The following is a 10,724-nucleotide window of genomic DNA, read 5'->3' on the forward strand; positions in this document are numbered from 1 at the left end:
TCAACTCTCCCATCATAGACATCTCAAACTTCTCGGTCATTAGTGCGGCGACCTCATCATTGAAAGATCTGGTAGGAGAACCAAAGATAATATCATCAACATATAGTTGGCATATGAACAAATCCCCTTTGACCCTCTTAGTAAAAAGAGTGGGATCGATTTTCCCAATTTCAAACCCACGATCTTGCAACAACTCGGTAAGGTGCTCATACCACGCACGTGGGGCTTGCTTAAGGCCATAGAGCACCTTTTTGAGTTTGTATACACGAGTGGAGAACTTGGGATCCTCGAATCCCAGTGGTTGTTTGACATACACTAATTCATTCAAAGGACCATTAAGAAATGCACTTTTCACATTCATTTGTTGCAATTTAAAGTCACGATGAGATGCATAAGCAAGCAACATGCGAATAGATTCAAGACGAGCAACAGGAGCAAAAGGTTTCACCGTAGTCGATACCCTTGACTTGGGAGTAACCTTGTGCCACCAATCTTGCCTTGTTTCGAACAACCACACCATTTGCATCTTGCTTGTTCTTGAAGATCCATTTGGTTCCAATGACATTATGTTCCTCTGTTAGCCTTGGCACTAATTCCCAAACTTGATTGCGCTCAAAGTTGTTGAGTTCATCATGCATTGCTTCAAGCCAATCCTCATCATCAAGCGCCTCATGTACCTTTTGGGGTTCAACACATGAAACGAACGCATGATGCTCACAAATTTTTGACAATTGTTTGCGAGTAGTTACCCCTTTTCTCGAACTTCCTAGCACATTTTCCATGACATGTTGTTGATGCTATAGCTTGGAAGCCACCATAGCGGAACGACGCTCCAGAAGTTCCTCAGTGGGCATTTGAGGATCATCTTGCACATCTTGAGCACCGTCTTGAGTTTGCTCTTGATCTTGAGCACCGTCTTGAGCTTGCTCTAGACCTTGAGTTTGCTCTTGACCTTGACCACCATCTTGAGCTTACTCTTGACCTTGAGCACGCTCGGAGGCATGAACTTGATCTTGGGCATCATTTTGCACATCACCACCTCCATGGAGTTGATCTTGCACCAGTACGCGTCGGTGCTATACAAATGGGTTTTAACCCCTTTCCGTGACGACATTTAAAACCGCCGCCAAGTGAGTGTGGGCGATAGGGGGGGTCCTTCCCACACGACCTAGAAAACCATCGGGGATAGGCCCTCCTCGGACATAAGCTGGGGCAAAATGAACTCGTGTGCGATCGGGCGAGGCATCGAAACCCAATCATCTCCATTCGTATGTACATCTCACACAACGAATCCAAAAAAACATTTCTGTTCGTATGTATATCACACACAGTCAATCCAAGAAATACGTTTCTGTTCTTATGTACATCCCACACAGTCAATCCAGGGAAAACATTTCCGTTCGTATGTACATCCCACACAGTCAATCTAGGGAAAACATTTCCGTTCGTATGTACATCCCACACAGTCAATCTAGGGAAAACATTTTTGTTTGAATGTACATCCCACACAGTCAATCCAGGAAAAACGTTTCCGTTCGTATGTACATCCCACATAGTCAATCCAGGGAAAACATTTCCGTTCGTATGTACTGTTGGGGAACGTTGCAGAAAATTAAAAATTTTCCTACGGTTTCACCAAGATCCATCTATGATTTCATCTAAGCAACGAGTCAAGGGAGAGAGTTTGCATCTACATACCACTTGTAGATCGCGTGCGGAAGCTTGCAAGGTGATGATGGAGTCGTACTCGACGTGATTCGAATCACCGATGACCAAGTGCTGAACGGACAGCACCTCCGCGTTCAACACACGTACGGGACGGGAGACGTCTCCTCCTTCTTGATCCAGCAAGGGGAAAGGAGAGGTTGAGGAAGACAGCTCCACCGGCAGCACGACGGCGTGGTGATGGTGGAGAGGCAGTACTCCGACAGGGCTTCGCCAAGCACACAACGAAGGAGGAGAGGTGTTGGGGAGGGGAGGGCTGCGCCTTGGAGGGTGGTCTGGCTGCCCTCCCCTCACCCCTCTATTTATAGGGGGAAGGGAGAAGGGGGCCGGCCCCCTAGAACCCATCTAGGGGGGGTGCGGCAGCCAAGGGGAGAGGGGGAGAGGGTGGCTTGCCCCCCAAGCCAAGGGGGGCGCCCCCTCTAGGGTTCCCCCTCAACCCTAGGCGCAAGGGCCCAAGGGAGGGGGTGCGCCCAGCCCACCAGGGGCTGGCTCCCTGCCCCACGCAGCCCATGTGGCCCCCCGGGAGGGGTGGCCCCTCCCGGTGGACCCCCGGAACCCTTCCGGTGGCCCCGGTACAATACCGGTATGACCCCGAAACTTCCCGGTGTCCGTTTGACAACTTCCCATATATAAATCTTTACCTCCGGACCCTTCCGGAGCTCCTCGTGACGTCCAGGATCCCATCCGGGACTCCGAACAACATTCGGTAGTCACATACTAGTCTTCCTAATAACCCTAGCGTCACCGAACCTTAAGTGTGTAGACCCTACGGGTTCGGGAGACATGCAGACATGACCGAGACGCTCTTAGGTCAATAACCAACAGCAGGATCTGGATACCCATGATGGCTCCCACATGCTCCTCGATGTTGTCATCGGATGAACCACGATGTCGAGGATTCGATCAAACCCTGTACGCAATTCCCTTTGTCAATCGGTACGTTACTTGCCCGAGACTCGATCGTCGGTATCCCAATACCTTGTTCAGTCTCGTTACCGGCAAGTCACTTTACTCGTACCGTAATGCATGATCCCGTGTCCAACACCTTGGTCACATTGAGCTCATTATGATGATGCATTACCGAGTGGGCCCAGAGATACCTCTCCGTCATACGGAGTGACAAATCCCAATCTCGATCCGTGTCAACCCAACAAATACTTTCGGAGATACCTGTAATGCACCTTTATAGTCACCCAGTTACGTTGTGACGTTTGATACACCCAAGGCACTCTTACGATATCCGGGAGTTACACGATCTCATGGTCGAAGGAAGAGATACTTGACATTGGCAAAGCTCTAGCAAAACGAACTACACGATCTTTTATGCTATGCTTAGGATTGGGTCTTGTCCATCACATCATTCTCCTAATGATGTGATCCCGTTATCAACGACATCCAATGTCCATAGTCAGGAAACCATGACTATCTGTTGATCACAACGAGCTAGTCAACTAGAGGCTCACCAGGGACATATTGTGGTCTAAGTATTCACACGTGTATTACGATTTCCGGATAATACAGTTATAGCATGAATAAAAGACATTTATCATGAACATTGAAATATAATAATACTTTTATTATTGCCTCTAGGGCATATTTCCAACAGTCTCCCACTTGCACTAGAGTCACCAATCTAGTTACATTGTGATGAATCGAACACCCATAGAGTTCTGGTGTTGATCATGTTTTGCACGCGAGAGAGGTTTAGTCAGCGGATCTGCGACATTCAGATCCGTGTGCACTTTGCAAATCTCTATGTCTCCATCTTGAACATTTTCACGGATGGAGTTGAAACGACGCTTGATGTGCCTGGTCTTCTTGTGAAACCTGGGCTCCTACGTGAGGGCAATAGCTCCAGTGTTGTCACAGAAGAGTTTGATCGGCCCCGACGCATTGGGTATGACTCCTAGGTCGGTAATGAACTCCTTCACCCAAATCGCTTCATGCGCTGCCTCCGAGGCTGCCATGTACTCCGCTTCACACGTAGATCCCGCCACGACGCTCTGCTTGCACGTATCCGGTTTGTGACTTAGAGTCATCCAGATCTGAGTCGAAGCTAGCGTCGACGTAACCCTTTACGACGAGCTCTTCGTCTCCTCCATAAACGAGAAACATGTCCTTCGTCCTTTTCAGGTACTTCAGGATATTCTTGACCGCTGTCCAGTGTTCCTTGCCGGGATTACTTTGGTATCTTGCTACCAAACTTACGGCAAGGTTTACATCGGGTCTGGTACACAACATGGCATACATAATAGATCCTATGGCTGAAGCATAGGGGATGACACTCATCTCTTCTTTATCTTTTGCCGTGGTCGGTGACTGAGCCGAGCTCAGTCTCACACCTTGTAACATAGGCAATAACCCCTTCTTGGACTGATCCATTTTGAACCTCTTCAAAATCTTATCAAGGTATGTGCTTTGTGAAAGACCTATGAGGCGTCTCGATCTATCTCTATAGATCTTTATGCCTAATATATAAGCAGCTTCTCCAAGGTCCTTCATTGAAAAACACTTATTCAAGTAGGCCTTAATGCTGTCCAGAAATTCTATATTATTTCCCATCAAGAGTATGTCATCTACATATAATATGAGAAATGCTACAGAGCTCCCACTCACTTTCTTGTAAACGCAGGCTTCTCCATAAGTCTGCATAAACCCAAACGCTTTGATCATCTCATCAAAGCGAATGTTCCAACTCCGAGATGCTTGCACCAGTCCATAAATGGATCGCTGGAGCTTGCATACTTTGTTAGCGTTCCGAGGATCGACAAAACCTTCCGGCTGCATCATATACAGTTCTTCCTTAAGATGCCCGTTAAGGAATGCTGTTTTGACGTCCATCTGCCATATCTCATAATCATAGTATGCGGCAATTGCTAACATGATTCGGACGGACTTCAGCTTCGCTACGGGAGAGAAAGTCTCGTCGTAGTCAATCCCTTGAACTTGTCGATAACCCTTAGCGACAAGTCGAGCCTTATAGATTGTAACATTACCATCCGCGTCCGTCTTCTTCTTAAAAATCCATTTGTTTTCTATCGCTTGCCGATCATCGGGCAAGTCTGTCAAAGTCCATACTTTGTTTTCATACATGGATTCTATCTCGGATTTCATGGCTTCAAGCCATTTGTTGGAATCCGGGCCCGCCATCGCTTCTTCATAGTTCGAAGGTTCATTGTTGTCTAACAACATGATTTCCAGGACAGGGTTGCCGTACCACTCTGGTGCGGAACGTGTCCTTGTGGACCTACGAAGTTCAGCAGTAACTTGATCCGAAGTACCTTGATCATCATCAATGTTTTCCTCTTCAGTTGGTGTGGGCATCACAGGAACATTTTCCTGAGCTGCACCACTTTCCCGTTCGAGAGGTAGTACTTCATCGAGTTCTACTTTCCTTCCACTTACTTCTTTCGAGAGAAACTCTTTTTCCAGAAAGCATCCGTTCTTGGCAACAAAGATCTTGCCTTCGGATCTTAAGTAGAAGGTATACCCGACAGTTTCCTTAGGGTATCCTATGAATACGCATTTTTCCGACTTGGGTTCGAGCTTTTCAGGTTGAAGTTTCTTGACATAAGCATCGCATCCCCAAACTTTTAGAAACGACAGCTTAGGTTTCTTTCCCAACCATAATTCATACGGTGTCGTCTCAACGGATTTAGACGGTGCCCTATTCAAAGTGAATGTAGCTGTCTCTAGAGCGTATCCCCAAAATGATAGCGGTAAATCGGTAAGAGACATCATAGACCGCACCATATCCAATAGAGTGCGATTACGTCGTTCGGACACACCGTTTCGCTGAGGTGTTCCAGGCGGCGTGAGTTATGAAACGATTCCACATTTCCTTAAGTGTGTACCAAATTCGTGACTTAAGTATTCTCCTCCACGATCTGATCGTAAGAATTTTATCTTTCGGTCACGTTGATTCTCTACCTCATTCTGAAATTCCTTGAACTTTTCAAAGGTCTCAGACTTGTGTTTCATTAAGTAGACATACCCATATCTACTCAAGTCATCAGTGAGAGTGAGAACATAACGATATCCTCCGCGAGCCTCAACGCTCATTGGACCGCACACATCGGTATGTATGATTTCCAACAAGTTGGTTGCTCGCTCCATTGTTCCGGAGAACGGAGTCTTGGTCATTTTGCCCAAGAGGCATGGTTCGCACGTGTCAAACGATTCATAATCAAGAGACTCTAAAAGTCCATCGGCATGGAGCTTCTTCATGCGCTTGACACCAATGTGACCAAGGCGGCAGTGCCACAAGTATGTGGGACTATCGCTATCAACTTTAAATCTTTTGGCATCTATACTATGAACATGTGTAATATTACGCTCGAGATTCATTAAGAATAAACCATTGACCATCGGAGCATGACCATAAAACATATCTCTCATATAAATCGAACAACCATTATTCTCAGACTTAAATGAGTAGCCATCTCGTATTAAACGAGATCCAGATACAATGTTCATGCTCAAACTTGGCACTAAATAACAATTATTAAGGTTCAAAACTAATCCCGTAGGTAAATGTAGAGGCAGCGTGCCGACGGCGATCACATCGACTCTGGAACCATTCCCGACGCGCATAGTCACCTCGTCCTTCGCCAGTCTCCGTTTATTCCGCAGCTCCTGCTGTGAGTTACAAATATGAGCAACGACACCGGTATCAAATACCCAGGAGTTACTACGAGTACCGGTAAGGTACACATCAATCACATGTATATCAAATATACCTTTGGTGTTGCCGGCCTTCTTATCCGCTAAGTATTTGGGGCAGTTCCGCTTCCAGTGACCCTTCCCCTTGCAATAAAAGCACTCAGTCTCAGGCTTGGGTCCATTCTTTGACTTCTTCCCGGTAACTGGCTTACCAGGCGCGGCAACCTCCTTGCCGTCCTTCTTGAAGTTCTTCTTACCCTTGCCCTTCTTGAACTTAGTGGTCTTATTGACCATCAACACTTGATGTTCTTTCTTGATTTCAGCCTCTGCTGACTTCCGCATCGAGAACACTTCAGGAATGGTCTTTTCCATCCCCTGCATGTTGTAGTTCATCACAAAGCTCTTGTAGCTTGGTGGGAGCGACTGGAGGATTCTGTCAATGACCGCCTCATCTGGGAGGTTAATGTTCAGCTGGGTCATACGGTTGTGTAACCCAGACATCTTCAGGATGTGCTCACTGACAGAACTGTTTTCCTCCATCTTACAACTGTAGAACTTGTCGGAGACATCATATCTCTCGACCCGGGCATGAGCTTGAAAAACTAGTTTCGGCTCTTCGAACATCTCATATGCTCCGTGGTGCTCAAAACGCTTTTGGAGCCCCAGTTCTAAGCTGTAAAGCATGCCTCACTGAACGAGGGAGTAATCATCAACACGAGACTGCCAAGCATTCATAATGTCTTGGTTCTCTGGGACGGGAGCGTCACCTAGCGGTCCTTCTAGGACGTATTGTTTCCTGGCAGCTATGAGGATGATCCTCAGGTTCCGGACCCAGTCCGTATAGTTGCTGCCATCATCTTTCAGCTTGGTTTTCTCTAGGAACGCGTTGAAGTTCATGTTGACATTAGCGTTGGCCATTGATCTACAAGACATATTTGCAAAGGTTTTAGACTAAGTTCATGATAATAAAGTTCTAATCAAATTATGAACTCCCACTTAGATTAGACATCCCTCTAGTCATCTAAGTGTTACACGATCCGAGTCGACTAGCCCGTGTCCGATCATCACGTGAGACGGACTAGTCATCATCGGTGAACATTCTCATGTTGATCGTATCTTCCATATGACTCGTGTTCGACCTTTCGGTCTCCGTGTTCCGAGGCCATGTCTGCACATGCTAGGCTCGTCAAGTTAACCCTAAGTGTTTTCGCTGTGTAAAACTGTCTTACACCCGTTGTATGTGAACGTAAGAATCCATCACACCCGATCATCACGTGGTGCTTAGAAGCGACGAACTGTAGCAACGGTGCACAGTTAGGGGAGAACACTTCTTGAAATTTTTGTAAGGGATCATCTTATTTACTACCGTCGTCCTAAGTAAACAAGATGCATAAACATAATAAACATCACATGCAATTATATAGTTGTGACATGATATGGCCAATATCATATAGCTCCATTGATCTTCATCTTTGGGGCTCCATGATCATCTTGTCACCGGCTTGACACCATGATCTCCATCATCGTGTCTTCATGAAGTTGTCACGCCAACGACTACTTCTACTTCTATGACTAACGTTTAGCAATAAAGTAAAGTAGTTTACATGGCGTTATTCAATGACACGCAGGTCATACAAAAAATAAAGACAACTCCTATGGCTCCTGCCGGTTGTCATACTCATCGACATGCAAGTCGTGAATCCTATTACAAAGAACATGATCTCATACATCACAATTCATCATTCATCACAACTTCTGGCCATATCACATCACATGATCAATCGCTGCAAAAACAAGTTAGACGTCCTCTAATTGTTGTTGCATCTTTTACGTGGCTGCAATTGGGTTCTAGCAAGAACGTTTTCTTACCTACGAATCACCACAACGTGATTTTGTCAACTTATATTTACCCTTCATAAGGGCCCTGTTCATCGATTCCGCTCCAACTAAAGTGGGAGAGACAGACACCCGCCAGCCACCTTATGCAACTAGTGCATCTCAGTCGGTGGAACCGGTCTCACGTAAGCGTACGTGTAAGGTTGGTCCGGGCCGCTTCATCCCACAATACCGTTGAGCAAGAAAAGACTAGTAGAGGCAAGTAAGATGACAAAATCCACGCCCACAACAAAATTGTGTTCTACTCGTGCAAAGAGAACTACGCATAGACCTAGCTCATGATGCCACTATTGGGGAACGTTGCAGAAAATTAAAATTTTTCCTACGGTTTCACCAAGATCCATCTATGAGTTCATCTAAGCAACGAGTCAAGGGAGAGAGTTTGCATCTACATACCACTTGTAGATCGCGTGCGGAAGCTTGCAAGGTGATGATGGAGTCGTACTCGACGTGATTCGAATCACCGATGACCAAGTGCTGAACGGACAGCACCTCCGCGTTCAACACACGTACGGGACGGGAGACGTCTCCTCCTTCTTGATCCAGCAAGGGGAAATGAGAGGTTGAGGAAGACAGCTCCACCGGCAGCACGACGGCGTGGTGATGGTGGAGAGGCAGTACTCCGACAGGGCTTCGCCAAGCACACAACGGAGGAGGAGAGGTGTTGGGGAGGGGAGGGCTGCGCCTTGGAGGGTGGTCTGGCTGCCCTCCCCTCACCCCTCTATTTATAGGGGGAAGGGAGAAGGGGGCCGGCCCCCTAGAACCCATCTAGGGGGGGTGCGGCGGCCAAGGGGAGAGGGGGAGAGGGTGGCTTGCCCCCCAAGCCAAGGGGGGCGCCCCCTCTAGGGTTCCCCCCTCAACCCTAGGCGCAAGGGCCCAAGGGAGGGGGTGCGCCCATCCCACCAGGGGTTGGCTCCCTGCCCCATGCAGCCCATGTGGCCCCCCGGGAGGGGTGGCCCCTCCCGGTGGACCCCCGGAACCCTTCCGGTGGCCCCGGTACAATACTGGTATGACCCCGAAACTTCCCGGTGTCCGTTTGACAACTTCCCATATATAAATCTTTACCTCCGGACCCTTCCGGAGCTCCTCGTGACGTCCAGGATCCCATCCGGGACTCCGAACAACATTCGGTAGTCACATACTAGTCTTCCTAATAACCCTAGCGTCACCGAACCTTAAGTGTGTAGACCCTACGGGTTCGGGAGACATGCAGACATGACCGAGACGCTCTTAGGTCAATAACCAATAGCAGGATCTGGATACCCATGATGGCTCCCACATGCTCCTCGATGTTGTCATCGGATGAACCACGATGTCGAGGATTCGATCAAACTCTGTACGCAATTCCCTTTGTCAATCGGTACGTTACTTGCCCGAGACTCGATCGTCGGTATCCCAATACCTTGTTCAGTCTCGTTACCGGCAAGTCACTTTACTCGTACCGTAATGCATGATCCCGTGTCCAACACCTTGGTCACATTGAGCTCATTATGATGATGCATTACCGAGTGGGCCCAGAGATACCTCTCCGTCATACGGAGTGACAAATCCCAATCTCGATCCGTGTCAACCCAACAGATACTTTCGGAGATACCTGTAATGCACCTTTATAGTCACCCAGTTACGTTGTGACGTTTGATACACCCAAGGCACTCTTACGATATCCGGGAGTTACACGATCTCATGGTCGAAGGAAGAGATACTTGACATTGGCAAAGCTCTAGCAAAACGAACTACACGATCTTTTATGCTATGCTTAGGATTGGGTCTTGTCCATCACATCATTCTCCTAATGATGTGATCCCGTTATCAACGACATCCAATGTCCATAGTCAGGAAACCATGACTATCTGTTGATCACAACGAGCTAGTCAACTAGAGGCTCACCAGGGACATATTGTGGTCTAAGTATTCACACGTGTATTACGATTTCCGGATAATACAGTTATAGCATGAATAAAAGACATTTATCATGAACATTGAAATATAATAATACTTTTATTATTGCCTCTAGGGCATATTTCCAACATGTACATCCCACACATGTTTATTTATAGGCTCGTGTGTGATAGGTGTAACTATAACACACACTCTGCCTTGGTTAACCGTTTGCTTTTATCAACTACTTCACACATGATTCGATGAAGAAAACTATGTGGCATTGGGTTATCCATCACAAGCGCTTTTACTGCTAGAACCGTTTGCAAAGTTCCATAACACATTTAGTAGGTTTATTAGTTTACAATTAATAATTCCAGTATTACGCAAATTAACATTTCATATCGAACAGCTGTTTTCCATTTTCATATCAGGCACATAAATATATTTTAACACCACAGTACGATAGTTATCTGAAAACAACATAGTACAACATATAGCTAGTTCAACTTCATAAGAACAATATTAGAACACCATGTTCATTTCCCTAATTGAGATCATCC

Source organism: Triticum aestivum, chromosome 6A, assembly GCF_018294505.1.
Source record: "Triticum aestivum cultivar Chinese Spring chromosome 6A, IWGSC CS RefSeq v2.1, whole genome shotgun sequence".
Classification (NCBI taxonomy): Eukaryota; Viridiplantae; Streptophyta; class Magnoliopsida; order Poales; family Poaceae; genus Triticum; species Triticum aestivum.